This window comes from Myotis daubentonii, chromosome 3 (genome assembly GCF_963259705.1).
Source record: "Myotis daubentonii chromosome 3, mMyoDau2.1, whole genome shotgun sequence".
Classification (NCBI taxonomy): domain Eukaryota; kingdom Metazoa; phylum Chordata; class Mammalia; order Chiroptera; family Vespertilionidae; genus Myotis; species Myotis daubentonii.
Genome location: NC_081842.1, coordinates 211,533,643 through 211,557,227, shown reverse-complemented (window position 1 = coordinate 211,557,227; position 23,585 = coordinate 211,533,643). Strand labels below are relative to the sequence as shown.

Sequence of the window (23,585 nt, the reverse complement as noted above, 5' to 3'; positions counted from 1 at the left end):
ACCAGGGTTCTGCTGACCCGTGACTGTTGAGTTGAAACAATGTGTGTGTGTGGGGGGGGGGGGGCTGGAATACCCACCAGTGGTAACTGTAGACACACACACACACACACACACACACACACACACACACACACACACACACACACACACACACACACACACACACACACACACACACACACACACACACACACACACACACACACACACACTGGAGACCATGCATCCCCATGAATGCAGCATGCAGCCGTCTGGAGGGGAACGCGGTTGCAGTCCCACCAGGTGCCTCATTTCTGTGCTGGACACGCGAGCTTCCCGGTAGGAGGCGCCTTCTCTGACACCTGGCCGGCTGCCCGTGGGCTTTTTCTCAGGGCTCGAACTTCAAAGGCTTGGACACGCACCCGAGAAGGGGACCCAGGCCTGACCTCCCCGGGAATTCAGCCTGAGATTGAGGGAGGAGGCGGGCTGCCTTCTCCTTCTGTTTAGAGCCTCGGTTTTTCGGTGGTTTGGCTGCGATCAACCCACCCAGGTCGGACGCCAGGCCGGCGCGGCTCCCTGGCAAACCTCCAGGCCCGGCGGAGGCCGAGCTGCAGGTGAGAGCGCGCTCGCCCAGCGGGGTTCGCCCTCCCGGGGACCGGCCTCGGGCAGCGGCGCAGGGGGGCAGCGCCTGCGCTTTCCTGGGAAAGTTCCCTGCGAAGTTGGGGATGGCCCCCCAGCACCGGAGGCTCCGGGGCCTGAGCGCCCCGACCCCGCGCGCGGGACCCGCACGCCAAACGGGCTCCGTCTGGGCGGAGGCGCCGGCGTGGACCCCGAAGGCGCTGGGACACCTGGGACGGGGTGGGGAGCCGGAGGGGAGGCGTGAGCGGACTCGCCGTTTAAAAACTCGCTTCCCAAACCTCCGCCCTCAGTCACCTCGCAGGCGCGGGCCCCAGCGCTGCCAGATCTGATCCCGCTGCCGGAGGGTGAGAGGGAGCAGCCGAGCCCCCCCGCACTCCGCACCCTGCACCCCCAGCCCCCCGGGAAGAGCCGGCGCGGGGCGGCCAGGTGAGCGCGAGACCAGGTAGCGGCGCTGCGGGGTCCGAGCGCCCGCGCCCAGGGGGGAGCCAGAGGTGGGGCGTCTCCCATCGCTATTAACCCACAAATACCCCGGCTCCCGGCCACGACCTCCCCCACTGCACCCCCACATCTTGGGGGTTCGTCCCCTCTCCCTTCCAAGCTTGCCGCGGAGGGTGGGGAGAGGACTTGGGCCCGGCGTCCTGCGACCCCAGCGCTTCCGCAGCCGCCGGGGGAGGGGGTGTCGCCCTCGCAGCCGGGGTCCCCGCCCCGGGCCGGAGGGTGGCGCGGCGGGCCCGGGGGGAGGGTCCCCGGTGGGCGGCGCCTCGCGGGCGGGAGCTGCTCGGGTGGCACCGCCCTCCGCGTCCGCCGCCCCGCCTCCCGCCGCCGCGCTCCGGGGCCGCGCTTCCTGCGTCTGCATCCCGGTCCCGAGCGGGCGGTGCGCGGTCTCCCCGACCCCCGGAGCCCCCCGCCCCGGGATCCCCGCTCCCGGAGGAGGCAGCCCGTGGAGCCCCCGCCCCCGCCGCCCGGCGGAGACCGAGCGGGACCCGCCGCCCCGGTGAGTCTGCGCCGCCGCGCCCCGGAGGGACCGCGGGGTCCCCGGGGAGGGAGTCAGAGCTGCCTGGGTCTGTCTGTGCGTCCGTCCGAGAGCTTTCAGCCCCGGGTCTGGCGCCCGAAGAACTTCGTACCCGCAGCCGCCCGGGCAGCGCCCTTCCAGCGCGGGCACCCCGCCCCCCGGGCTCCGTGCTGGGGCCTCGGCCGGGGAAGGCGGCGGCCTCCGGGGCGCCTCGGGCGGGGCAGGTGCCAGCCGCCGGCGGGTTTGAACCCTTGGCCTGGAGGACAAAGAGGCGCCTTCCCCTGGTGCAGAATTTGGGGAATTTCCAGGTAGGCCCCCTGAACCCACCCCGGCGCTGCCCGCAAGATCCCCCTGCCCCTATCACTTACTCCTTTCTAGAAATCGAGACTTTTTAGGGATTTCGATTGGAGGGTGTGGATGTGCGTGTTACGTATTGGAAGCAACAGGGCGAGGAATCGGGGCGTGAGCAAGGTGGGGTGACTGAGTTTCTCCCTGTGAACCGCTGTAACAGGCGATGCTACCCCGCGGGGGAGGGGGGAGCTGGTGCCTAGCACATAGCAGGTCCTGGGACCCACATCCAGCTACAGTCTGCGCCTGCGCCGGAAGGGAGGTATATGCCGAGTCTAAGAGGGATGGCCGCTTTCAGAAAGAAATCTTTCCTAACCAAGGGCTGGGGCCCGGGAAGCCTGGTCGTCCATATGTTCCCCAGCCCCGCCCCGGCACTCCCTGCCCCAGTCAGCCTTGGGGCACCCGTGCAGGGCACGGAAGAGCCTTCTTGACCTGGGCCATGTCCTTCCCTAGCAGCTGGGGCGAGGGGGGTGGAGGGGCGCTAGTGAAAGGCTCTGGGGCCCCGGAACCACCTTGACACTTTGGAGACTTGTCAGGAAAGATCCCAGCCCAAGTTGATGGGGCCGCATGGCATTGGGAGGGAGCCCCTTCCCCTCCAGATGCCTCTCCCTACAGCTTGCCAGAGATACAGGCGGGAGAGCAGGACGGGGAGGAGGCTGGCGGTGCATCTGTTCCTCACCACGTCCTGAGCTGACAGTGGTTCCATCATTAGGGTTTCCTGGGCTTGTCTCAGGGCCCGGCCTGCCCCTAGGGAGACAGGGCCCAGCCTGGTGAGCAGTCAGTGACAAGGGTCCCAGAGAGGTGGCCATCTAGTCAGGCCCCACCCCTCCCAGGAGTTTCTCTGTGACCCCCAGTGATAGTCACGTGGCCTCTCTGAGCCTTGGTTTCTTCACCTGTGAAAGGGGATGGAAAGCAGGACGGGTTACCCAAGCCTTGCACACAGCCACTCCTCTAGGAAGTTCGGTCACAGGGCTTAGGGGAGAACAGAAGAAAGAAAGTAACCCGGGCGGGGGCCTGACCAGAGGTCCTGCTACAAGAAGGATGTTTGAACATTCAACAGTGAATTAGAGTCACTCACGGTGACAGAGAGGAAGGGTGTCTGAGCAGATGGAACGGCATCAGCAAAGGCAGGGAGGTATGGAGGCCACGTGTGCTGGGTGTGGGTGCTCAGATAGTGAGGGAGGGGAAAGTAGCGGGAGTGGAGGGCCCGGAGTGAGCTGGACTGGGTGGGCGGTGGTCACGCAGGTGAGACGGGATCATGTAGACACCTGGGAACCACTCAACAGGTGTGCCTCTGCCCACCAGGCAGCGTGCTGGGCGCTCTGCGGACACTGAACAAGGAAGACACGTCCCTTAAGCTGGGGAGTCGTTTGATCCTTTTGCTACGTTAGGAGGACAGTTCCGGCTGCTGTTGGATGGACGTTTGGAGAAGGCTGCTGGGGAGAGCAGGCTGGCCTGCAGGTTGGGGGCAGAGGGCGTGAAAAAGGGGGCGTGGATTGGAGCCCCGCCCAGGAGGCAGAGAGGAACATGTGGTCTTAACATGTGACCGCTGATCAAGGGGCAGATTTGTGGATTGGGTGTGAGGCCCGCACTGCCAGCCCGGCTTCTACCAGAGGGGTGGCAAGGGCCTGGCACCTTGGCAGGGCCCCGTCCCCTCCAGCTGTGTCTTTCTGGCTCTGGCTCCCGGAGTCCCAAGGTCCGGGAGTCTGTGTGTGTGTGAGGAAAGGCAGGGCCAGCGGCCTGCCTCCTGTCGGCACTCGCGCTGGGCAGCCTGATCCGCCAGGGGCTCCTGTTTTACTGGGTTGAGGATCTGGTAAATGTTCTCCCCTCCCCCGTGGGGTGACAATAACCCCCTAAAACCCTCAGGCTGGAAGAGACTGGAGTGCGAGGGCCTCTGGCTCTGGGCTTCTCTTCCCCCAGCACCAAGTTACATGGAATTCAAGGGACTGAAAAATTTTCTCCCCAGGTGCCTGGAATGTTCTAGAAACTCAGTGCCTTCTGATGGGGGACAGGGCGAAGGGTCTGCTCTGGCTACTGGCTTTTGCTTTCGCTTTTGTGGTGTCTGCTCGGAAGCTTGGAGGCATCCTGGCAGTCTGACAGCGGTAAGGGTGTCCTCCGTGTTTTTGGCTTCGTGGCGGAACAGGCACCGCCTCTCACCTGCCACAGGGGGACCCTGGGATGTCTCGGGTGGAGGGGACCACTCTCATTTGACACACGGAACTCAAGGAGGGAAAGAAACTTGCCCAAGGAGGCACCCAGCTCTCCTGCCCCCTCCAGGGTTCTCTGCATGATCCCAGGAGGCCTGGCGGCATCCAGGTCAGAGACTTGTTTGAGGCCCCCGTGTAGCTCAGGCTGTCTCAGCATCTCAGTCTTGCCAGCCCCTTCCTAGGGTCTTACTCCTCCCCGGCCTGGACGGGTGGCCCAGCTTCACCCGGCAGTGTTTTTTCCTCCCTTCTCCTGGATTGAGCCCTTGGCACACTGTGTCCCCCCCCCCCCCCCCCCCCCCCACGGAGCTCTGGCTCCTCAAAGAAACAGGTCACTTGTTTGGTTTTCCCTGATTCAGGCCAGACTGCCCTGCCCGCCTCCCCCCCAAGACACAGCCAGGGGGCCTCTCGGAGGGTCTCAGCGGAGGCCTCAGGCTAATTCCGACTCCTCCCCCCTGAGCCCCAGCTGGCATCTCAGGACTGCTGGGTGGCCGGCCTCCTATCCGCCCTTGTTTACTTGGTCTGAGCTGCCGAAAGTCTCCTTATTCTCGCTTGCCCTAGATTTATCAGAATTACAAGCCTTTCAGCCTGAATGCTGGTCCCTTTAGCTCGGAAAGTGGAGCCAGAGGGAGCTTAGCCATCAGAAAGTCCAACCTGGTGCTTTTACGAGCAGGGAAACCGAGGCCCGGGGCTTGCCCGAGATCAGAGTCAGGATTGGAACCCAAGTTTCCCAATTCCTCTCTGGATGATTTTGAGGGTGATTCTTGGAAAAAGAAAACGAACACCCAGGGCATTGTCCGCCTCCCAGCGCCCCTTTCTCCCCCGCACCCCACCCCGCCAGGCACTTTGGAGGCACCCACCATGGCACGTCCAGGGGAGTCAAGGCTGAGGCCCTGGGAGCAAAGGGCTGCACGTCAGAGCCCGTGCGTCTTGACCTTGTCAGCTGCTGTCCGTTCACGCTGGCACCACCGCGGGGAGGACGCTGGCCACTAAACTTATTTGCTGCTCTTTACGATGCGCCTCTGGACAGACAGGCTTTCAAGGTTGTTTTTGTCCCCAGGTCTCAAAAGCAGCTCATGTTCAGTGCAGAAACCTTGGGAGGAAACCATCGGTTCATTTGCGGGGTTTTAATGCGGGTTTGTTAGCGTGCTTGCTGGCTCTGCCATTTCGGAGCCTGGTTTTCAATCCATCCTCATCGCAGGTATATTTCCCCGAGTGACGGTTCCTCCCCCCGGATCTAACCTGCCGGTCCCGCACACTTCCCTCCTCGGGTGGCTGGCAGGTCCTCAGGAGGGCGCCTTCCGTGTTGGCTCCCTCTTACACTCCCGGGGCCAAAACCCTGTAAAGCTAGGCAAATGATTCACCGCCGTGGACTCTAGGAGGCCACGCCTCTGCGTAGCCATGGGTTCTCGAAAAGGGACTATTTTTATGAGATCTAAAGCAAAACCAGTTCTCAGTGAGCCTCCTTGACTTGGAGGAGGTCAGCCTTTGGGGTGGGATGGATCTGACCCAAAGATCATAGGGACGGAGGGAGCAAGCTGCGTGCCGTCTGAGTGTCTGCTCTGTTGGTGTTAACGCAGCCGCATGTCTTCATTCCTCGCCCCAGGTCCCAGGACTAGGCACTGGGGTGGCTCCCTGGAAAGATCAGCATGTGACTTGCTCGTCTCCAAACCCTCCCGCTGAGAGAGCAGGTGTGTCCATGGCAAAGGTGTGCTGAGAATTTGCTTCCTATTCTGGTGATGAGGCCTGTTACTCCACCTTGGGGACAGGACCTCCCGGCATCTCTCGTCCCCTCCCGGGATCCCAGCTTTGTTGATGCCATGTAAATTGTCGATAGTAGAAGCGATCTTGGAGGTTCCCTAGGCTAATGTTTACAGCTGCAGGCAGTGACTTATTAGTGAGTGGTGTGTTTTTTTAAAAAATATATTTTTATTGGTTTCAGAGAGGAAGAGAGAGGGAGAGAGAGATAGAAACATCAATGATGAGAGAGAATCATTGATCGGCTGCCTCCTGCACGCCCCCAACTGGGGATGGAGCCCACAACCTAGGCATGTGCCCAGACTGGGAATCGAACCCTGACCTGCAGGTTCATAGGTCGACGCTCAGCCACTGAGCCACGCCGGCCTGGCATCTTAGTGAGTTTTTTAATCAGTTAAGTGGTCTTCCCTGGCTTTCCAAAAGGGGAATAGAAGAAAGTAGACCTGGAAACAGCGTGCATTTTCCGTGGTGAGAGGAGAACCCTAGTAAAACTGTCGCCTCGTTATGTGTGGGTGGGGCAGGCAAAAGTAGGTCTACAGTGTGAGTATGTAAAACGCCAAGGACATGTGGAGGCACAGGGCACGGGGGCTCCCGCAGGGAACAGGGAACTGGCCCAGTGCAGCTGGCTGAAGCGGGACCCCTGCCCGAAGAGGAGGGCAAACAGGGAAGTGCCAAGCCAACCAAGCTGAAGAAGGAGCATGCCCAGTGCCCCAGGAGGAGCAGGCGTGGGTGCCAGCCCCGACACTTCCCCGCAGGCCACCGTGCCAGGGAGAAGACAGAGGGATTCGTGAATAAAGTCTGGGGGTGGGGGGGACGCTGCAGGGCCATCCCCTAGGACGTGCTCCTGACTGGCTGAAGGCCGTCGACCACCTCTGTGTGACCACGGCCGGCCCCGGCCCCCTCGCGGGCCCGCTCAGGAGCACCCTCACATCCATGCAGAGAGCGCAGCATCCAGGCCCATCTGCTTGGTTCTGTGCTATTTTCCTGGGAGTCTTGACTGACCTCAGGCTAACTGAACTTCATGGCCCGCTGCAGGAGAAGGTGGCTTCTGGGAGGTCCCTGGGCGCAGGGCTCTGCCTCCGCCTCTCTCGGCTCTCCCGCTGCCTCCTGTCACTCAGAGAACGTCTCTCCGACTTTCTGCAAACTGGGTTATTCAGGGGTTGCTCTAGGGATCGGGGGAGCTTTGTCCCCTTCGCTCCCACAGTCACAGCTCGTCTACCTCTCCGTCGTCTGTGTCCCGGGCATCTCCGCCCTCATGTGGCACAGGGGGCCGGTGTGCCACTCCTGAACACCAGCCGGCAAGAGCAGGACGCCCACCATGCACTTCACTATCTCGAGGGCACGGTCAAGGCCACCGCCGAGGGTCCGGTGGGCGGCTCTGCCTCATGGCTGTGACGTACATCCCGGAGCTGGCTCCCGAGCGCATCTGTCCTGGCACGTTTGACACATGGCTCCAGTCGCATTGGATTTTTCATGTCACGGTGGTGGCAGCAGCCTTTGTCCACATCTGCTGGGTCCCTGACCTTCAGGAATTCCGCTACGCCTGGGAGGCGCCAGCACTGGCCACTCCCTTCCCTGGGCCTCCCACCCGAGGCCGGGATGGGAACTTCCCAAGTGCTTTCAAAAATAACTTCCTCGCTGAAGTGAGAGGAAGTTTCTCGAAGAAATCTCCTGGAGAATTCGGTGCCAGCCAGGCCGCAGCCCACCCTCCTCCAGGGGCCGGGGGTAAGCCTTCCATGTCTCTCTCGAGGAAGGGGGTCCGCTTGGTCATGCCCGTCCTCGGCAGCCCCTCCTCAAGGCAACCCTGTCCCCTCGGCACAGAGCACCTGGGAGCTCAGGTTGAGATTTCACCCCGCATCAAACCATTCTGGGAAAAACGATGGACTGGGACTCCTGGGAAATTCTGGAAGAAAATGCCCCGCCCTCGCCCCCATCCTGACTCTGTAGCCTGGCTTAGCCACAGAGCTACATCTGTTGTGTAGCTCACTTTTCAGAGGCGACTGCGCCCGGTCCCGTCGCTCTGGGGCCTGGCTCTGCTGACGGCAGCGGGAACAGTCACCGGCTTTGATGTAGCCGGTTCCTCATGGAAGTGTCCAGGCTTCAGATAACTTGAGCTTTAAATTTCTTTTTCTTGGCAGAGTCATGCAAAATTGAAACGGAGAAAGATATTTAATATTTAATACTAAGCTTTGTAAAGAAATCTGCCATCGTTGCTATGTGTCTTGAGCAAAGACTATGATGATAATCAAAGGAAGTACAGGAGACAGCTTTCAACGATGAAAAGAAGTAGCAGGAAAGAAATTCACACCGCTACCCAGAAAATAACAGACTTCGTTTGGATTCCGCCGTCTCCCCGCTGCCGTGTTTCTGCTCCGGGTCCGATCCACGTCGCCACAGCGCCTTTAGCCATCACACCTCCTTCGTCTCTGCTGGCCCGTGACCGTTTCTCCGTCTTTCCTTGACTTTCTTGACCTTGAGGGCTCTGAAGAGGACTGGTCGGGGGGTTGTAGAATGCCCCCCAGTGTGGGTTTGCCTGGTCTCTTCTCATGATTGGACCCCACGGGGTTTGGGGTTTTAGGAAAGAGTGAGGTCCTCGCAGCATCAGGTCCCGATAGACGTGACGTCAGCATGACTTTTGGGGGATGCTGACCGTGGTCACTCGGGCCAAGTGGCCTCTGCGAGGTTTCTCCGCTGGGAAGACACCAGCAGCCCTTTTGGGAAGGGGCCTTTAGAGCACGATAGTAAAATCATAAAAGAAATTCTTGAAAGTGACTGGGACGTGTAAAAACTTAGATACAGCAAATGATACATTGGAGCAGTATTTTTAACACCTGGCAGACGAGGGCCCGATTTCTAAACACATGCACGAGCTTTCCAATCAGGAAAAGGAAAGGCTGGAGGCCCTGTGGAGACATGGGGTCAAGAAGGAATGCTGTTGACCAATGAGCACGTGGGCGGAGGGGGCGGGGAGCAACCGTATTCAACCTCATCGTAGTAAAAAAAATGCCCATTAAAACAGTACCGTCTTCCACGTACGACGGTTTAAATGTTTGGGAAAGTTTTAAAATATTAAGTTTAAAAAGAAAGCTGATGTTGGGAGGTGCTCACACGAGCTTATGGTAGGAGTGCAGATAGGACTGTCTGCAGATGCACTTCAAAGGCTGCAAGAAACACAGCAGTTTCAACACCAGGAGTGTATCCCGGGGAAACGTGGTTATGTAAGGAGTCAGTTTCAACACTTGTTTTTTTTATAATATCGATAAAAGTAGAAACCAACTATGTGTCAATCAGTGGAGGGTTGTTTATATAAGTTATGGGTCCTCCATGTACTGGATTATTCCTCAGCCATGAAAAATTATAGTTTATAAGAATAGTGGTGATGTGAAAAATTGTTCATCATATAACAAAATTTTAAAAATTAGGTCACCAGCCCGGGTGGCTCAGTTGGTTGGAGCGTCATCCTGTACACCAAAAGGCAGGTTCGATTCCTGGTCAGGGCACATAACCAGGATGTAGGTTTGATACCCGGTCAGGGTGCATACGGGTGGCAACATGTCAATGTTCCTCTCCCTCTCTCTCTCCCTTTCTCTCTCTAAAATCAATTTTTTTTAAAAAAAAAGATCATTAAAATTAGATCACAGAACCATATAGCAGTAAGATCTCATTTTTGTAAAAAAGAGGTATGTTTGTTTACAAAATACATAAAGTCTGAACAGCGTCATAGATATTATCAGTAGTTGTGGATGGCAAGGGTAATTTAATGGTTTGAAATTTTTCTGTTAATCTAGATTTCTGAATTTTTGTTTAGCAAGTAAGTATTATTCTTAGAAGGACATGTTTTTTTTAATAAATATTATTTTTAAATTATTTAAATAAAAATTATGTTGTAGACCCCCTCCCCTCCCCCAAGGATCACTATGAGATAAGCTGCTCTGTGAGCTGTAGAGGGCTTTGCAAATCTTAGCCACTATTCCAGGTGGTTCTTTCACTTTGAGCATCTGGGCCTCCCTTCCCAGAGGGAGGAAGCCATGGTAGGAGCCAGGCTGAACCCACAGAGTCCTGTGTCGAAGTTCCCGCCCCCAGTGTGATGGTACTAGGAGGCGGGATCTTTGGGAGGTGACTGGGTTTAGATTCGGGCACCAGAGTGAGACAGCAACGATGGGGTTCGTGCCCTTAGAAGAAGAGGGAGAGAGAGATCACCCAGGTAAGGCCAGGTGAGGACACAGCCAGAAGGCTGCCTCCTCCAAGCCAGGAAGCTGGCTCTCACCAGACACCAAACCTGCGGGCACCTGGATCTTGGGCATCCAGCCTCCAGAACCATCCTATCTAATAAAAGAGAAAAATGGTAATTGGCGTACGACGATACCCTTTTCATTGGCTAATCAGGGCTATATGCAAATTAACTGCCAACTATGATTGGCAGTTAACTGCCAACTATGATTGGCAGTTAACTGCCAACTATGATTGACAGTTAACTGCCAACTAAGATTGGCAGTTAACTGCCAACATGATGGCGGTTAATTTGCATATGTAGGCACAATGCAGGGAGGCGAAAGGGAAAGCAGGAAGAAGCCACCTGCCACTGACAGTGATCGGAAACCCAGGGGGGAGCTAAGAGCTGGGGGGCAGGGCAAAGGCGGCCCTGGGGCCGCCTTTGCCCTGCCCCCCAGCCATGATCGGAGAATCAGGTGCCTTTTCCGCCCTGGCCAGTGATAGCAGGAAGTAGGGGTGGAGCCAACGATGGGAGCTGGGCACGGTCGAAGCTGGCAGTCCCGGGAGCTAGGGGTCCCTTGCCTGGGCCTAAAGCGGAGCCCACGATCACGGGGCCGCTGCAGCCGGTCCATGCTTGCTGTTTCAAAGGACCTGGCATATATGGCATACTGTTCTTAATATGTTTGCTCACCTTCTTGGCACTATGTGTTTTAACCAAGGTCTCTGAGAAAGGTTGTTTTCCCCAGGTAGGGATTTTCCCCTGAAGTTAGGGAGGGAATAAAACCCCTCAACTAAGTGCCAGGCGGGTAATTAATCCCTTTAACTACGAACAATCATGCTTAAACTACATAATCTTTTCTCCCTGGAATGGAGATAAGAAACGCCCTAACCTTTGTAATAGAGATTGATAGGATTGAATCAACTGGTATAAATACAGTTGTAACAAGACAGAAACACTCAGAACTTAGAACACAGAACTCAGAAGACAGAACTGAGAACACAGGGCTTGGAAGACAGGACCAAGAGAGACAGAGCCTAGGCACAGAACCTACACAGAACGTTCTCTAGAGACAGAAGAACTTCGCTGGAGAGAGCATGCCGGAGGATCCTGGAGAGGGACTGGCCTCGGAGCCTAGAGACAGAGCCTAGCGGGAGAACATGGCAAGGGATCCTGGACTGAACCTGACTACAGAGATTGGCAGGAGAACCTGACTGGAACCTGGACACTGAACCTGACTGGAGAGCCTGGACAGAACCTGGCTGGAGATCCTAAGCAGAACCTCTCTGGAGATCGAGACCAGAACTTGGCTGGAGATCCTGGCTAGGCTGCTGTTTCAACTGAACGCTGTCTCCGTGTCATTCCTTCTTCGCCGACTCCGTACACACCTTTGGGGACCCCTGGACCTGCTGGGGTTGGACCCCGGCACCCGCTGCCCGGGCCGGACGCCTAGGCCAGAGGCCTCAGGCCTGGGCAAGGGGCTGATCCTGCAATTGGAGGGTGATGGGGGTCAACGCCTGAGGGCTCCCAGTATGTGAGAGGGGGCAGGCTGGGCTGAGGGACACTCCCCCACACACACACCCAGTGCACGAATTTCGTGCACCGAGCCCCTAGTGAAAAATAAACGTCTATTGTTTAAGCATTCAGTCTATGGTATTTTGCTATAGCAACCTGAGCTAAGACACCACCCTCCCAGCATTATAACACACACACACATTTACAAACAGTGGAATTCACCTTTTAAAAAAAATACATATTTTTTATTGGTTTCAGAGAGGAAGGCAGAGGGAGAGAGAGAAAAACATCAATGATGAGAGAGAATCACTGATCGGCTGCCTCCTGCATACCCCACACTAGGGATCGAGCCCGAAACCCAGGCACCTGCCCTGACTGGAAATCGAACTGTGACCTCCTGGTTCATAGGTTGATGCTCAACCACGGAGCCACGCCGGCCGGGGGAATTCACCCTTCTGGTGTACAGTTCTATGAGTTAGACAAACACAGTTTTGTGGCCGCCACCATAATCAAGATACAGAAAGGTTTCATCGCCCCCCCCCCCAGAGTCCCTTCTGCTGCCCTTTGTGGCCCACCCCTCTCCCAGCCTGTGCTTAGCAAGCACTGATGCTCGCTGTGCATTCAGTGCTGTCTTTTCCAGGGTGGCAGTTAAATGGGATCACAGTGATATGTGACACGGCACCAGAGTTAAGTTAGGGTTTTTCGAAATGCTGACACGCCGAACTCTAAAGGTTCGCCATCACTGTCATAAGGCATTTGAGATCCCTCCACACTGTGTGTATCCCAGGCTACGATGTGCCACACTTTGTTTACCCCTTCCCCTGTTGAAGGGCGTTTGGAGTGTTTCCCTTTTTTGGTGATGACGACTAAAGCCACCATAAACATTTGCATTTAGGTTTTAGGATGAACCTAAGTGTTTTATTCCCCTGTGGCAATATCTAGGCGTGGGATTGCTGGGTTTATGTGGAGCACCTAGGTTTATATGAAACTAGAGGCCCAGTGCACGAATTCGTGCACCAGTGGGGTCCCTCAGCCTGGCCTGTGGGATTAGACTGAAACCAGCTCTCCTACATCCCCTGAGGGGTCCTGGATTGTGAGAGGGTGCAGGCCAGGCCAAAGGACCCTACTAGTGCACAATCGGGGCTGGGGAGGGACATGGGAGGTTGGCCAGCCGGGGAGGGATCATGGGAGGGCCCCAGGGCTTGTCTGGCTCATCTTGCTCAGTCCTGATCCGCCAGACCTCAGCAGCAAGCTAACCTACTGGTCAACTGTCTGCCACCTGGTGGTCAGTGCACGTCATAGCGAGCGGTTGAGCAGCCTTAGCATATCATTTTCATATTACACTTTGGTTGAACGGCTGACCAAACGACCAGACACTTAGCATATTAGGTTTTTATTAAATAGGATGGCTAAGCATAGAAAGTTTCATGCTGATGATCCAGGAGGGGAGGGCAGAAGGGATAGACCTACTATGTGCCTCGTACCTACTGTGTGCCTGGCACAGAGCCAGGAGCTTTACCCATGTGACCTCATGCAATTCTCACCTCAGCATGGGAAGTATCAGGTTCTAGGCCCCAATGACTCACAGAAAGGGCAGTTTCGCAGCATTGGACCCAATTAATGCAGAGCTACCATCTTTGAATTGGGGGTGGGGTACATGTGAGGGACTATTTAGCCTCCACTAGTTGTCTCCCCCCCCCCCCCACACACACACCTACCCCAGCATTGTTCTAGCATTTACACAGTCTTTATCACCTCCAGCCTTGCTCAGGGTCGATTTGCTTACATGTGCACCTCCTAAACTTCCCTAATAAGGTGTGGCCAATTCCTACCCCCAGCACCCCAGCTGTGTAGGGACCTAATGAAATATTAATAACACCCTCCTCTACAATTTGAAACTTTAATGACCTACATTGAACACCAAGTGGAAACAATTTATCATCTTTCCTTGAGTGATGTTTTGTCTTTCCCAGCTGGTGTTAGTCCCAGTCTGTGGGGTAGTAAGCTGACCTTTCCCCCCCCCCCCCTCGTGACCTCCCCATGTCAAAGGAATGGAAGTAACAATGGATTGTATGTAGCTCTTCACCTAAGTAACTTTCTATGAACTCCTTTTTGTTTAATTAAGAATTAGTTTAACTCGAATTTTTTTACACATAGTTAAAAAAATGTGTAAAAGGATATGCAATGAAAAAGATACGTTTTCCTCCCACCACAGACCCCTTTCCCCCCCAGTACTTTTTCCCAGAAGTAGCCATGCTTCCAGAATTTTCTGTGCAGATAAAGGTGCTTGTAAATGCTGCTCTGAGATGTTCTCCTGGTCATCAAAGCAATAAAATAGTATAGCCGTCAAGATGGTTATGAAATTGTTGGGTCATTTCAAGATTGTAGTAACCCATCTCAGGGTCCCCAGATTGCCTGTAAGGACCCACTAAGCATGAGACCTTCCATGTCTGCATTTTTCTGTGGAGGGTCAGTAGCTTTCATCAGATTCCCAATGGGATCTGTGCACACACACACACACACACAAAGAAGAAAGAAACAGAAACCATGACTCATAGGTATGAGACCAGCAACCTGTTATAGATAAACGGTAGAGATAAGTGTGTCGTTCGCTGGGGGTACAAGTTCTGAGTTTACGGATCATGGGTCCTGAGTTTTGTGGCTGGAAGCGGATGGAGCCGTTGACTGGACAGGGCAGTCTCGGGCCGAGGGGAACTGCGCCTGGCTGCACGGGTGGAGATGAAGCTAGTGGAGCTCAGCCCTGCCTGTTTGTACTGACTCATCGCATGTGGGGAAGTGTGTCGGCAGCTTTAAGCACGTGCGTGCTCTTGCCCAGGATGAAGTTGACCGGGTCCTGGGAACTTCTCCCAGACAGGAGGAGCTGACACACTTACTTCCTATAAGAGGGTTTCGGGCTGAAAACACTCAAAAAGCGTTTAGGGAAATTCCTGGGGGGCTGAGACATCTGGTTAGTGATGAAGTCACAAGATGTTTGGGGAAATGTCCCGGATGGGGTCCATATCCTTGATGGAACTGGGGGGCTGGACATCAAGCCTTCCCCATCATCCCTGTCTTGGGGGTGGTCCTGGAGGAGGCAGATCCTGGGCTGGCTGGTGAGTGGGTCTGCCCTTTACAAGTTATTCCTAACTAGAGGCCCGGTGCACGAAATTTGTGCACTTGCGGGGGGGGGGGGGCGAGGAGTCCTCAGCCCTGCCTGCACCCTCTGGCAGTCCGGGAGCCCCATGATCAATTTCCCCACAAAGGGAAGCCCCACCCACCCACCACCAGCCAGTGGCCTGGGCCTCCCTCTACAGGGCAATCGGTCACAGAGCCCCCCCTCCTCATTGATCACCCTCGATCGATCGACCCGCCAGCCAGTGGCCTAGGCCTCCCTCTGCGGGGCGATCGTGGGGCAATGACGGGGCCCCCCCAACCAATCGCATTGCATCCGCCTTGACTGGCCTGGCACCAGTGGGTGCCATAGCGTGGTCATCCGGACGGTCGTTCTGCTGTTTGGCCGTTCGGTCGATTTACATATTACGCTTTTATTATTATAGATATTAGTTTAAATTTACATACCAGTTGTGCCAGGCACCGTTCTAAGCATTTTGCATATGTCAACTCATAACAGTCCTATGACTTGGGAAAACTGAGGCAGGGGTATGCTCGCCACTGTGCAAACAGCCCCACAATCTCAAGGGCTTACGATACTCAGGACATAGTTCCAGTGTAAGGTGCTGGGTGGGGAAGGTGGGGCCGTGGTCCCACAGAGCCCTTCTGGGACCCAGGTTTCTGTCATCTTCAGCACTCGGTTTCACCGTCCACCGCTAGTAAGTGGTGGTGCTGGGATTTGAACCCAGAGTCTGTATTCCTTTTTTTTTTTAATACTGATATTTTTTAGAGGAAGGGAGAGGGATAGAGAGATGGAAACATCAATGAGAGAGAAACATTGATTAGCTGCCTCATGCACACACCCCCACTGGGGTTTGAATCCGCAACCTGGACACGTGCCCTGACTGGGAATGGAACTGGGGACCTCTTGGTTCATGGGTTGACGCTCAACCACTGAGCCACACCGGCCGGGCCAGGCTCTGTATTCTTAACCACTCTGCTACGATGGGAAACAAGAGAGCCGGCTTTGAACGCACTTTGCCTGGTAGGTAACCTCAGGACTGGGAATTCTGGAGAACGTCCGCTCCTCCTTGCCAAGGAATCAAGCTCATCTGTCTAAGGAGTGAGATGGGTAAATCTGAGAGGCATTTGACTTTGTCTTCAGCACATGAAAATGAAAGCCTTTCCCCCCAAACAATTGTGCCTGAAATAAATGTGCACCAGCGATGCTGCCTGGCCCTGGGGTCTTCCCGCCCAGATAGCATCCCTCCCCCCCGAAGCTGAGTGGCGTGTGGCTGCTTGTTGTAGGGCGGGGCTTTGCTAAATCTCAGCACCCTGATTAAAGTGTTTCCACCAGCTGAAATGTCTTCTTGTGGAGAGAATCCACATGCCCGGCATGAAGGCCTAACATAGACTACGGTACATCCATCAGCGGAATACCATCAGATTAAAAATGATGTCTCAATAAATGCTAATGGTCATCCATACCATGTCTGACCTCAGAAATTAACCATTAATTAAATTAACTATTGAAAAGTGAACAGTCGTCCATTGGCACTGGGTACATTCACAGTGTTGGACAACCATCGCAGACATAGCCGGTTAGCCATCACTCCCCCCCACACACAACAAACCTCACACCCATTAACCAGTTACTCCCCCCTCTCCCTCCCCCCCCCCCCCTGGCTTTCTGGATATTTTACATAAATGGAGTCATACAATATGTAATCTTTCGTGTGTAGCTTCTGGCTAATTACCCTTTTTTTAAAAAAAATTTTTTTAAAACCATTTTTAAGCATTGGCTCTTCAGTGGCCATAATGATGTGTCACCATCATGTCTATCTTTTTCCAGAACTTTCACGTCATCGCAAATGAAGAGAGGCAGGCTTTTTAAATGCCCGCATGGGTGGTTCTTAAACTTTAGCGCATGGTAGAAGCTCCCAGGGGGCTTGCTAACCATCTTGCCGGACCCTCCTGCAGAGTTCCTGATTCAGTAGGTCTGGGGGAGGCCCGAGAATATGCATTTCTCACAAGCCCTGGGCGATGCAGATGCTGGCGGTCGGGGACCACTTTCGGAAGCCGCTGCCTTAGACTGAAAGGTCTGTGGGGGAGAGCAGACGGTAGGATGGCGATCTCGTTCAGGGTGCGCCAGGGAAGCCGATCCACTGTGACCTATGGGATAAGGGATTTCTCATAAGAATTGGATCTCATCCAGTGATAGGGGTGGGGGCAAAGGTGAAGGCGAAAGGCGGTCTGAGGGGCCAGGGCCATGTCCATCAGGGAAGCCAGGAGGTCCAGCCACTGAAGCAGAACCGTGAGGAGGCCGGTGGAGAAGTCTGTGGGCAGCCATGCCGGGCAGGGGGGGGCCGCCAGGTGTCCAGTGGGGGGCCTGGGGACACTCTTGGTCACTGGATTTTGAACACACTTCCTGGTTGCTTCAGATATCCAGCCAGGCGTGGAACCCCTGGCATGTGGAACAGAAAGTGGGCTCTGGGGCCAGACAGAAGGGGGTCAGAATTCTGGTTTTGTGCTTGATAGCTTTGATCCTGGGCAAATGACTTACCCTTGCTGGTCCGATACTGTTTACTCATCTGTAAAATGGACATGATGCCTACCTTCCTCACGGAGAGTTGTGGGGACTCAATTAGTGTGTGTACCAAACCTCCGGCGTAAAATATGACGGTACTTAATACAGTTAACAATCGTGGACAGACATGGCTGGGGGAATGCCTGAGGGACCCTCAGTCCTCGCTTTCTTCTTAGAAATCTTGGCCTCACCCTGTTCATATTCTTACACAGATTCTTCTCATGACATCATGCCAACCAGACTTGCTTTTCCTGAGTCTCGGTTCACACTCCGGGCATCAATTCAGATATCAGTGGCTTATTTCTTCTTTAGGCCAATGTCACAAATTCCACCTTTCAAAAAAAATTATTCTGTTAAGACCATTCCACTTGCAGCCCTGCTTTATCCCAAACTCTCTCTTTTAAACCTGGAATCTTGGAAGTTTGTGCCACCTGCCGAACCTTTCCCCGACAGTCTTTCCTGTGGTGTCTGTCATGCGGGCACTCGCGATTCCTGGTGGTCTCCGTGGCAGAACAGACTCCTTCCCCCAAAGCAAGCTGGGAGGCTCTGCGCCTGCGCTCAGTGGACGAGAGCAGTGCTGCTGGCCGGGCTCTTTGATGGATGGGCCTTGACTGTGAAGCAGGTGCTAGAGCAGTGGTTCTCAACCTGTGGGTCGTGACCTCTTTGGGGGTCGAACGACCCTTTCACAGGGGTCGCCTAAGACCATCGGAAAACACATATATAATGACATATTGTTTTTGTGATTAATCACTATGCTTTCATTATGTTCAATTTGTAACAATGAAAATACATCCTGCATATCAGATATTTACATTACGATTCATAACAGTAGCAACATTACAGTTATGAAGTAGCAACGAAAATAATGTTATGGGTGGGGGTCACCACAACATGAGGAACTGTATTAAAGGGTGGCGGCATTAGGAAGGTTGAGAACCACTGCGCTAGAGCCATAGGGAGAGCCGAGGGCAGAGGGCTTGCGTTTCAGCTGCAAGGACAGGAAGGATGACTTTAGCGGTCGGATACGGGGATGGGGGGCCTGAGGCAAAGGCTGAGACAAGCGTGCAGGGCATCTCTGGAGGAAATGCGGGGTCTGCACCTCCATAGGCTGCAGTGACATGACCTCACCAGGGCACGGTATCTGCCTCTGAGACTTGTCATCCTGGAGACCTGGGAATCATTATCTGTGGGGATGGCCGCATCTCAGAAAAGGGCCTGGTCGTGGTCAGCTCAGGCTGCCGTAATGAAAACCATACACTGGGAGGTTAAACCACAGAAATTACTTCCTCACCGAGGCTGGGAACTTCCAGATGAAGGTCACGTCCCAGGGCGGGCTCTCTTCCTGGCTTGCAATCAACCGTGGCTCACAAAGGCCCCAGGGGTGGGTCCTGAGGAGGGAGATGGGTGGGGGCAGGAAGAATCACGGGAAAGAAAGGGTTTGCGAAGGAGGAAGACACAAGTCTGGGGCCGGACTGGACGAGGGGTCGCCAATGCACGTGTCTAAAAGGAGGCGGCCGGAGATGTTACGGGGAGCGTGGCCAGGCGAGAGGTAGCGGGGAGAGGGAAAGCCTGGGCACAGTGGGAGGCAGGCCCCTCCTGCAGGACATGGCCATGACTCAGCACCAGCTGCCTATTGCATGTGAGCATTTGGCCCCGGCTTACCAGGTTCTCACGCTTTATAAATGAGGTTATCCGTGTCCTCCACACTGCATCATAGGGCTGCCAGTCTGAGACCTGGGAGTGTGTGTGTGATGAGGGACGGAGTTAGCAGGAGAGAGGATGCCCAAGGTCACTGAGATTTCAGGCCCGGGCCACGGGGAGACGGGTGTGTGCTTGCACTGTCGTTAGGAAGTCTGGAGGAGAAAGGGGGGGTGATGGATGGAAGGAGGAGGGGAGCAGAAGGTGTTGAAGTGACGTGGACGAAGTATGACCAAGGGGACACAGGCTGACAACAGCAGCTCTTTCTGGGGAAGCAGCTGAGTTGCACAGGCCGTTGGGCGGAGAATGGAAGGCGGCCTGTTGGTGTGGTAGTTGGTACTGGGTGTGGGAGTGTCTCCCTGGACCCCTCTCCCAGAGTGTGTCGGGGTGGGGTTTATTGTGTTTCAGATGTTGGGTTTTCCTCTTTGTTTATGTGTGTGTTTAAGATTGCCTGATTAGTTAAGATTGGCAGGTGGCAAAAGGAAGAACCCTGGGTGAGAGCTTAGAGCTTTCGTTTCTAATCCTGCCTGGCTCCTCGCTGGCGGGACCTTGGGCGGAGTCCCTCCGGGCCCCCCTCTCTGGGGTGTCTGTCACGTGGATGAGAATGCCCCCTCCCTGTGCGAGGGACTCAGATGGGATGAATCCAGGGTTGTTCCTGGTTCGACTCATCCCGCCTGGGCCTCGTGGGGGGTCCCCTGGGAGGCCCCCTGGAAATCTGTGTGACCTCGGCTGGAGGGGGAGGCAGAGGAGGAACCTGCTGGCCCATGCAGGCTGCTCTCGCCCCGCCACCTAGAGCCAAGGTGCACCCTAATGCCGGGAGCCGGTCCATCCTTGCTGTTTCAAGGGACCTGGCATATATGGCATACGGTTCTTAATATGTTTGCTCACCTTCTTGGCGCTGTGTTTTAACCAAAGTCACCTCTCCGAGAAAGGTTGAATCCCCAGGTAGGGATTTTCCCCTGAAGTTAGGGAGGAAATAAAACCCCTCAACTAAGTGCCAGGCGGGTAATTAATCCCTTTAATTACGAACAGTCATGCTTAAACTACATAATCTTTTCTCCCTAGAATGGAGATAAGAAACGCCCTAACCTTTGTAATAGAGATTGATAGGATTGAATCAACTGGTATAAATACAGTTGTAACAAGACAGAAACACTCAGAACTCAGAACACAGAACTAAGAAGACAGGGCTTGGAAGACAGGACCAAGAGAGACAGAGCCTAGGCACAGAACCTACACAGAACGTTCTCTAGAGACAGAAGAACTTCGCTGGAGAGAGCATGCCGGAGGATCCTGGAGAGGGACTGGCCTCGGAGCCTAGAGACAGAGCCTAGCGGGAGAACATGGCAAGGGATCCTGGACTGAACCTGACTACAGAGATTGGCAGGAGAACCTGACTGGAACCTGGACACTGAACCTGACTGGAGAGCCTGGACAGAACCTGGCTGGAGAACCTAGCGAGGGAACATGGCTACAGAACCTCGCTGGAAATCCGAAGCAGAACCTCTCTGGAGATCCGGGCTAGAGATCCTGGCTAGGTTGCTGATCAACTGAACGCTGTCTCCGTGCCCTTCCTTCTTCGCCGACTCCGTCCACACCTTTGGGAACCCCTGGACCTGCTGGGGCTGGACCCCGGCATCTGGCGCCCGAACAGGGACCCCTAGGTAAGCGCCCCGCACTCGGGACGGATCGGACTCCACCGTAGGAAGAAGGTGGATAGTCTTCGCCGACTCCGTCCACACCTTTGGGAACCCCTGGAACAGGATTCCCCTAGGTAAGCCCCCCACCCCCATTGAGAACCCCCACACTCGGGACGGATCAGACTCCACCGTAGGAAGAGGGTGGATAGTCTTCGCCGAATCCGTCCACACCTTTGGGAACCCCTGGAACAGGATTCCCCTAGGTAAGCCCCCCCCCATTGAGAACCCCCACGCTCGGGACGGATAGGACTCCACCAGGGTGCTACAGACCCCCCTATAGAGGATAAATAGGGTAAGAAGGTGGATAGTACAGAACTTAGATTAAGAAGATGTGCCATACTGAGTCCAAAGAAAGAAGACTCTGTATTGATCTTTAGATTAAGAAGATGTGCCATACTGAGTCTAAAGAAAAAAGACTCTGTATTGATCTTTAGATTAAGAAGATGTGCCATACTGAGTCTAAAGAAAAAAGACTCTGTATTGATCTTTTAACACATATGCTTGCTAGCAGAGGAATTAAGGTTACTCCCAGTCAGACAGAACGTTTTATACAAGAAGTATGTCCATGCTTTTCTGAGGAAGGAAAGGTAAATGTAATGGCATGGGAGAAGGTAGGCCCAAGGAGCCTTATCCTTAACCCCACTGCAGCCTTTCTACCCTGGGAAAGTGCAGGATTGGCAAGCTCTCCCTGGGATGATAGATCAGGACTCAGGTAATAGCGGAAAGCGCCAATCCTACTCTTAAAATGGATATAAGAGAGCATTTCAGGTTTTTCTTTTTAATGGCTGCTTTTAAAAAATAAAAAAGGGGGAATTTGCCGGGAGCCGGTCCATCCTTGCTGTTTCAAGGGACCTGGCATATATGGCATACGGTTCTTAATATGTTTGCTCACCTTCTTGGCGCTGTGTTTTAACCAAAGTCACCTCTCCGAGAAAGGTTGAATCCCCAGGTAGGGATTTTCCCCTGAAGTTAGGGAGGAAATAAAACCCCTCAACTAAGTGCCAGGCGGGTAATTAATCCCTTTAATTACGAACAGTCATGCTTAAACTACATAATCTTTTCTCCCTGGAATGGAGATAAGAAACGCCCTAACCTTTGTAATAGAGATTGATAGGATTGAATCAACTGGTATAAATACAGTTGTAACAAGACAGAAACACTCAGAACTCAGAACACAGAACTAAGAAGACAGGGCTTGGAAGACAGGACCAAGAGAGACAGAGCCTAGGCACAGAACCTACACAGAACGTTCTCTAGAGACAGAAGAACTTCGCTGGAGAGAGCATGCCGGAGGATCCTGGAGAGGGACTGGCCTCGGAGCCTAGAGACAGAGCCTAGCGGGAGAACATGGCAAGGGATCCTGGACTGAACCTGACTACAGAGATTGGCAGGAGAACCTGACTGGAACCTGGACACTGAACCTGACTGGAGAGCCTGGACAGAACCTGGCTGGAGAACCTAGCGAGGGAACATGGCTACAGAACCTCGCTGGAAATCCGAAGCAGAACCTCTCTGGAGATCCGGGCTAGAGATCCTGGCTAGGTTGCTGATCAACTGAACGCTGTCTCCGTGCCCTTCCTTCTTCGCCGACTCCGTCCACACCTTTGGGAACCCCTGGACCTGCTGGGGCTGGACCCCGGCACCCTAACACCACCCCCCCCCGAGAACCCCCTCTCACCACGAGGACAGCAGCCCTGGGGAGGAGTCCCAGGGAACAGTGACCGGCCACCTCCCTGTCAGGGGAGCCGAGAACATCCTGAGACTCGGCGCCATGTGGGGGTGGGGGTGGTTGTGTCAGACACGGGTCCGGTCCTCACGGGCTTACAGCCTCTGGCAGGAGGGAGGTGACACTGGCCGTGGGAGAGGATAGGAGTGCCCAGTGTGGGTCACACTTACGGGTGCTGGCGTGGGCCAGGCACTGGGTTGCCGGGTTTGTCCGCGTGGGTTTACTTAAGCCTCATGACAGTGCACTAAGGTCGGTTCTGCTATGACGCCCACTTTCCAGATGAGGAACCGAGATTCAGGTGCAGAGCTGGGCCTCCCTGGCGGTCAGGAGCCCCCTGTTCGGCTGCACCTGGCTAAGCAAGCGGCACCTTAGGGGCCTCTTGGAGGAGTTGGGTTAAAGCCCAGACATGACACGGCTGCAGGGAGAGAGGCTGTCCCACCAGCGCAGGAGAGAGCGTGCCCGCTGTTCCTGGGCCTGGGGGTGGGGACCGGTGCCCAGTTGTCAGGAGGCACCAGCTGCACCCCCAGCCCTAGGGAGCAGGACCAAGTCCATGGCCGCGGTCATGGCCGTGCGAAGGGTGCCGGCATGGGGTTAGGTGCTCGAGCGCATGATGGCCTCTGACAGTTACTCCATTAGTGAGAGAAACACTGCCTTTCATGATGCCCTTTTATAGCTCAGCTGCCATAGCTGCAAGCTGAGTGTTAATCTCTTGAACGCTCGTTCCCCCAACCAGGAAGGGTACAGCCGGGAGTCGAACCTGTGACCTCCTAACTCCGTAGCTGGAGCTTTTAACCCTGGCCTGGCAATGCCTCCCTGGCAAAGGTGGTAGGACGTGGCTGAGTTGACCCACAGGCCGTGGGCGGCACATGGGGCTGGACTTCCTGGGTCAGCGCCGGGAGGCTGTCTTGGGGGAGGAATAAATTGGTCCTGATCCTCCCTGGCCCATTTCCACGGTGGGTTTACTTAAGCCTCACGACAGTGCACTAAGGTAGGTTCTGCTATGACGCCCATTTTCCAGATTGGAACCGAGACTCGTGGTGAAGTCCGTGCCCCGGCCCCGCTCAGGCCCTCCCACCCCCCTGTCTCTGCATCCTCGGG

The 23,585-nt window shown here is 55.0% G+C and overlaps 1 protein-coding gene across 8 annotated transcripts in view; it reads left to right on the top strand.

The window, feature by feature from the left end:
- Positions 1-272: 272 nt before the first annotated feature.
- TMEM51 (transmembrane protein 51) overlaps positions 273-23,585 on the top strand; it is a 52,003-nt gene continuing 28,690 nt past the window's right edge. For 2 of the 8 annotated variants that reach the window (XM_059691189.1, XM_059691190.1), the window contains exon 1: positions 273-593. The gene's annotated coding sequence lies outside the window, so the exon portion shown is untranslated. Of the gene's footprint in view, positions 594-908; positions 1,061-1,459; positions 1,613-23,585 lie in introns of those variants that run through there. The other 6 variants (XM_059691183.1, XM_059691184.1, XM_059691186.1 and 3 more) reach the window with 3 other exon arrangements.